Source organism: Anolis carolinensis, chromosome 3 (genome assembly GCF_035594765.1).
Source record: "Anolis carolinensis isolate JA03-04 chromosome 3, rAnoCar3.1.pri, whole genome shotgun sequence".
Lineage (NCBI taxonomy): Eukaryota > Metazoa > Chordata > Lepidosauria > Squamata > Dactyloidae > Anolis > Anolis carolinensis.
Window position 1 is genome coordinate 141264909 of NC_085843.1, and position 7719 is coordinate 141272627.

Here is a 7719-nt window from a genome sequence, read left to right on the forward strand (position 1 = left end):
ATGATAGAAGCAGAGCCAGTGTTATCTCTGTATCAGAGATTAAATGGGTGCTCACACAGCTGATTAACCAGGGAAAACCTAGCATCTTTTCCATGCTTTTTGTCATCAGAGCAGGGTTGAAAAACGAATTAGTAACACAGTCTCTCAGTAGTGGATATTTAAATAGATTTTCTTTCAACTCAAAGGTTTCTCCAAGTTCAGCCAATGAATCCATGATTTCTGTTAGCAGTGTTAGGGCCTTTCGACACAATCACCCCAGGTGCGCTATCGCTGAATTTGTGTCAAACTTGGCAAAGTTGATGGCATATCTAGGTATGCTAAGGTGAAAGAACAGTAGAATCACAGCAGTAAGTGTCAAGAAGAAAGCAACACAGACCTTTGGTAGGGAATTTGCTGGTATATCATCAGCAGTCAAGGTCACAGGAACTAAAGAATGAACATGACCTGGTGGAACAATCAAATTGGAGACTGTGTCATATTATTTTTCTAACATCTTTAACCTCAGATTAACTTGGAAGACAAAGCTGGAGGTACAATTAGTAGAGATCAGGGATAGAATGACAGTTTGGATAGATGGTGTCCTGCCCACCTAATTCTAGAATCTCCTGCTAACCATGGGGTACAAAGTATACTTTGTACAAGGGATGTAGTAAATTAGATATACAGTAGAGTCTCACTTATCCAACATAAATGGGCCAGCAGAATATTGGATAAGCAAAAATGTTGGATAATAAGGAGGGATTAAGGAAAAGCCTATTAAATGCCAAATTAAATTATGATTTTACAAATTAAGCACCAAAACATCATATTTTACAACAAATGGACAGAAAAGCAGTTTAATACACGGTAACGTTATGTAGTAATTACTGTAGTTATGAATTTAGCACCAAAACATCACAATGTATTGAAAATATTGACTACAAAAAGGCAGACTGAGTTGGATAATCCAGAACATTGGATAAGCGAATGTGGTGCCTCCACTCCACTATCTCCAATTGGCCTCAGGTGCCATTGGTTGAAAGTCACAATCTGGAACCTCTTAAAGCAGTTGCACTGTGGAACAGTGTTGTGGAGTACTTAGGTCAGGAAAAACCAAGATCAAGAACTACAAAATCTAGCCAAGTATCTAGAAAAAGGGGAACTCCATGAGCACGCAGAAGGTCAAATGAGCTCTTGAAGCTTGTGCTAAAACAAAAGTTTGTCCTGGAACTTCAAATACTTCTATCTCATCCTGGTCAGGCAAAAACAATGGGGTTTCAGGAGTTATAGGAAATACTGAGAAGAAAGAATGAAGGAAACAGGAAAAAGCTCAATGTTGAAGATACAGACTCAAAAGACAATTACCACTATCATTATCACCACTGTCATGACTAATACTTAAAACAATATTCACATTATTTTAGTTTTGGAAATGTGCAGGAAGTTGTTACCAAACACATAGTTGCTATTGCCTTTGCTGTTAGTATGATTACTGACATGTCTGGAACAGGTCTGGGGCCAGTAGTCAATTATATTATACACAGAAGCTGGCCTCCAACCACTATGTGGGCTTTTTCCCATTTCCCGGAGTGATGTGCAGCACCAGCACTCCGGAGGCATAACAGGTAAAAAAAGGGGGGAAGTGACAGCAGTAGAGGTAATCAATTACTGCCCCAATTGGCCTCCTGCTGCCCAGCCATGCCCTTGGGGTGTTTTTAGCAGCCCCCCCCCCATTCCGAATGGAGCTGATTTTACCAGTGCAATGTGGTTTACATTTGTAGCTCACTGAAGTGCATTAAGAGGTTTAACTCTGACTTCCCCCAACTTTATTTAATGCACTTTACTGGCCTTGATTTATGCTGCAGTGCATTTTGGCAGTATGCATTTTGTAGCTGCTGCAGTTTCAAGTCGGCTTGAAGCTGCAATAAATGATCAGAGTAGATGTGTCCAAAGGCACATCACAATAGCAGTTAAGGTCATGATTCAGTTCCATCTGGTAGCTTCTGGTTGAAAAGAATTAGTTGAGGATTGATGGCTCTGATCAAGATGGCCATTAGCAACACAATCTGTGTGCTGCATCAACCTTGCAGGATTTATTATTATCTGTACGTTTAAAAAGTCAGGGGTATAATCATAATCTCCTGAATAGCCTCTGGATTCGGTACCAAGCTGGGGGCCTTCAGGTAGAGATGTGGATTTGGGAACTACATTGCCCCACATCCCAACACTGAAGGAACTTATAAAGAATCCATTTAGGTCAGCTAGACTGAATATTTCTCCAAACAAGGATTTTCAGCATGATTGATAGGACCTTTGATGGTCCTTGCTGAAAAGGCAAAGAGGAACGCCCATTCAACTGGAGATCTATTGCAAGCAAGAAGATAAAAATAATCAACATTGTAAACATCAGAAGACCATCCACAGTCATTAAATTACTTTCATGTCAAAACAAGTCCTGGGCATTATATATTTTACTGCGGAAAAAAATACAAGTTAAATTCAGTGGCAATTTTGAACTGAGATTAAGAACTAAATTCAGTATCTAAGTGAACAATTAAAAGTGACAAGGGGGAAATAATGCCTCTGGTGCTGAAACTTTTTATAGCACATCATATAAAAAGTTATTTTCATAGCACATCATAAAACACACTATAAAATGGCTACTGAGAAAACATTTAAAGCAGAAGCAGATGACTTGGGGTTCATCTCCACTGATCCATTATCCTGGGCTGATCCAACATAGCCACTGTCGAGTCGACTACAGTGACATTGGTTGGGGCGATGAGGGAGGAGGAGAGGAGGAATCATCCCACTTCTGCCCCTCCTCCCTCATTTGCTGTGTCACCCCTGTGATGTCACTCTAGACAACATATAACTGGAAGAACCCACACCTGGAGATGAAGAGAGAGAGAAAGAAGGAGGAAAATCTTCCTTTCTTCCCTCCACTATCTTGTGTCACTTTGGTACTTCCACCAATGTCAGTACATGGGACAAGCAATGACCACCAGAAATTTCATACTCAGTGGTCACCAATATGCTGAGGACACAAAGGTCATGTTAAGCATGGGTGTCCAACAGTGTGGAACAAAGTTCCTCCCTGTCACCGAGCCTCCTTGGCAACTAGTTGTGCAGAATTTGGGGCTGATACGGAGTACCCACTCTGGATCAGCTCCATTGTTTGAAGCCAATGTAGATGAGCTCCAGAATATTAATGAAGATCAAAGTGGATTTTTACCAAAATGATAACTAATGAATAATATAAGAACTGGTTTGAATATCACTGAGCATTTGGAATATCACAATGATAAAAATGTCTGCTCAAATTTCTTTTAGATGCAGATAAAGTTTTTGATAATATTTCATGGAATTGCCTGTTTTAAGTACTGTATTGAAGAGAATGGATTTTGGTGAAAATATTATCCAGGTTATGAAGATAATATAGTCAGTTTAAAACCCCCAGATTTTGGTAACTGGCAATGTTACATCGGTTGTGCTCTCCACACGATGCTCAAACTGTGAGGCTGTTCCACAATTTCATACAAACTCTGGAGCATTCTCTGACTTTCTTTAGTGCAGAGCTAAACTGTTTAACCTAGTTTATCTCAGAATGACTGGAAGTCCCCACATGACATATTGATTTCTAGCCACTGTGGGTTATTTAAGTTCTGTATAACAAGCCCTAAGTTTATTTAGTTGGATTTGTAATGGTAAAATAATATCTCTTCTCTTGCCCCCTGTGCCCCTTTTTATTACAGTTTAAAATGGGGGGGGGGGTTGTCAGAGCTTTTTAGTGTTTGTGTTCTACTACTGAATGTTTTTGTGTTTTAGTCACTGTTTATTGATTTAGCTTGGGATTTTATTAATGTGTTCTAAGTTTAGTGCAATTTTAGTCTTAACTACATGTGCATCTTTATATGTTTATCTTTTCCCTTTCCTCACTGCTTTTTTGTTTTTCTCTTTAACTGTGAATTACCTTAAAGCCAAACAAATACATACACACACACACACACATTGTCCCCGAGTTACAGACGTCTTCAACAAGCTACATGTTAGGATTGATAGAACTGCGTGTACAAGCAGTTACTGAGTTACTAATATCTCACTTAAAACAACTCATAGTTAAGAACAGTGGTGAGGCAACAAAGAGTGAGAGAAATCTACCCCTTAAAGGGAAATTCATTCCTGAAAGAGTTATCATGGGAAAAGGAGTCTCCACTGAAGCTTTATCACTAATCCTTATTTCCACAAGAAGCCAATTTTTTCAAAATCTAATTATCACAGAGACAGGAAGGGAGGTGAAATCTTCCGAACAGGGGCATAGAGAGCAGAACAAACACCACAAAGATGTTAACCCTTCTCAATGCTATCCCAAACTTATGTGTGTGTGTTTGTGTTCGGCTAGAGTTACACTTAAAAATGTTCCTGCTCCGATTTACATACAAATGCAATTTAAGACCAAATCTACAGAGCCTATCTTGTTTGTAACTTGAGGACTGCCTGTGTGTGTGTGTGTGTGTGTGTATTGAGAAGAAACACATCTAGGTAGCTCAATAAGACCCGCAGAAGCATTGCAATAGTGCATTTATCTCTCTTATAAAATACTATTGCTATTTTATATTGCATTCATGATTCCTGCCCTTAGTCCAACTTTTAGGGCCTCTTCTAACCAAATATAAGACAACTTATTTTGTCGATCTCCTTTCCTATCCTGAAATAGATTTTGTTAGACAAAAGATATCCAGAATAAGTTCTGTTTTTTTTACCATAGGTTCATATTGAACTAGCCTCACTGAAGTCCGCTTAATATAGGTAACAAATATTCCCACATTCCATTGAGATTTATTGTGCTTCTCTTCTAGTAAAAGATATTCTCTTTCTAGTATAAAAAAGGATGAGGCGGGGCACACATTTTTTTCACCCTTAAACACCAACAATCTTTTTCATCTACCACATGTGTTCTACAGAAAGAGCTCTTTGTTTGTTTAGGTGGGGTTTCCTTTCCATGATCTTCATGGGTCAGCTTCATGGTTACTTCTGTTTTTTTTTGAAAAAAAGCTTTCTAAAAAAAACAAACTTGCAATTTTTATCTTTTAAAAATGTATTATCAGTTTCACAGTCTGAAAATGGACGAATTGCCTGACTACAGTTTGTGGGATAAGAACTTTGGTTCACTTCAAACATATAAGTTTTCCTAACAAAGGAGTTTAAAAAAACTTTTATGAAAAGCCATGGGACTGACTTGGAAAGTGATAGCCAAGTGCTGAACGTGTCACTAAATATGTGTAAACAAACTTAGTTTTTGCCCTGGTTTCTTATTTATTTAAAATAATCATAGAACACTCTTCATCTTAGAGAGTCAGGATAGTTTTTGAACTATTACAAATTTTAAAATCAGAATAAAACCACAATAATTAGGCAAGAAATATACAGATTCGGAAGTGGTGACATCTAGCTTCATAGATTTTCACTGGCAACTGAAAATAATATAATATCAGTATTATCTCACCTCTATGAGAAGGTCTTCCACTTTGTTCACTACATTAGAACAAGTTGTGCCCTTTGTTTTCACACAATGCATCAAAGTTGCTTGGAGAAGAGGCTCTCCTGAAAATGTAGTACACAAGCAGGATACAGGGATTCTTTCAGATATAGAAGTGTATAAAGGTGTTGTATATTTCAGAGAATGGAAATGGCAAACCACCCCAGACTATTCCTTCGTTAAGAAATCCTGGCTGTCATACTCTATAGTAGCTGAAACATCTCAGTTATGTTCAAGGAAAGCAAATTGATTGGAGCATCTCCTCCAAGCTACTACTTCTTTCAAGGAGAGTCAGAACAGGTTGAACAATCAATTCCTGACAGAATACTCTCCTATGTATGAAAATTGTCTCCATGTTCTTAAAATCCACCTTTCAATGTTTGCCCTCATCCAACACATTACAGACTTTGGACTTTGGTTCAATATGCAAAGGACATAAAGGAGTAGAGATGGGCCATCTGCAAATGTATAACACCTCACTTCAAATCCCACAATGATTTTATTGAAAGACCTTAAACATATGTTAAAACAACACTGATGATACGGTGGATCTCTGTGGAACAACATGATGAAACTATCATAACCATAAACTGGAATCATTCACTTTCTGAAATCTACCCTGCAGGTAGGAGGTGAACTTCTTTATCACTCAGAACTGAACCATCAAGCTATCACAACAGGTGGTATCAAAAACTGGTGAAAGATAAGGGAGGAACAACGACCCCCTTATCCCTGTATCTCTCCTAACTGAAATGATTGACCAGGGTGACCAACACCATCTCAAAACCACTCCAGGCCTGAAAAACAATTCAAATTCCTTTAAATGACCCACTTCACTTGGGAGTGCCTGGAGCTGGAACTTCTCTAAAACTGTGTCTTAAAATTGGCATGTGTGACTGGGTGAAACTTATGAAAAATAGCTGGGTCCCTAGAGGCACAAAAGTGCCTCTTTAAGTGCAGCTAGCAATGCATATATGATAAAGGGTCCATAACTCCCTTTGGACACCTAGGTCTCTTCCACAAAGCTGAATAAAATCCCACATTATCTGCTTTGAACTGAAATATATGGCAGTGTGGATTCTGATAACCCAGTTAAAGCAGATATTGTGGGATTTTCTGCCTTGATATTCTGGGTTATATGGCTGTGTGGAAGGACCCTCAGTTAATCCTCCATCCCCAGTTAGGCAAGGATAAAGTGTACAGATAGCTAGTGATATCTTTGTAGGCAAGGTGGGCACATTTTGTACCCCAAAGGGCCATAGTATCAGATTTTTTTGGCTCATTTGGAACTCTGGGGGGCCTAGGATGCACCATCATGGTCACATCCTTAGTATCCAAGCAACATGAAATAGCCACTGGAAACTAAGGGTTTTATTTTTGTACTTTCACACAATTTTAGCTTTCAAAAGCAGGAGCCAGGGCCTTTCAGGGGGGTCAATGGGGATACGAAGAACTACACTGTTTGATTTCCTCTCCTAAGTATTCCACTCACTTAGCTGAAACCCACATAACCAAACAGATGGCATTCTGGACATCCTTGCTTGAACTGTATCAACGAGAGTGTTGGATTTGAAGCAAATCTTGAGCAATTTTTCTTCATAGTGCTTAGCAAATTTGTCACAGGCCTCTGAACATTTTCACCACACCCCTCTGTAGCCTGTCTTCTACAATCTATTTAATATTGCTGGGCAGCTCTTTGTTCATGCAACATATGGAAAAATAGGATCACTTGGTATGAATTCATTTCTGAACATACATCTATATAGTGATTCTATATAGTGGGACTTACTTGCTGGTAAGTGGGCTAGCAAGCTTTGCAACCTACTCACTTTTAAGCCCAACATTGATGTCATCAGAACTAGAGAGAAATGCTGAAAAGAAAAGAAATATGAACTAAATACTGCCCTCAATATCAATCTTTCTCAATTTTCTAAGTTATTGTTTATCTGCAGAAGTTTGCAACAAGGTATTACAATAGGAAACTACATCAGCAATTGTACTTATAGGTTGCTTTCTCTAAAAATGCCACAATTCTCTTGAAGTAGGTAAATTTTGTTTTTGCTTTGTAAGAGAAAGGTCACACTCTGTACTTCAGTGGACTTTGTACAGTTCAGAGTGAACCGACTTTTCTTTGCAAGGGACAGACATGCCACGCCACATTCTTTTTTAACACAGATGGTTTTCCTTTCCCTCACTTGTTA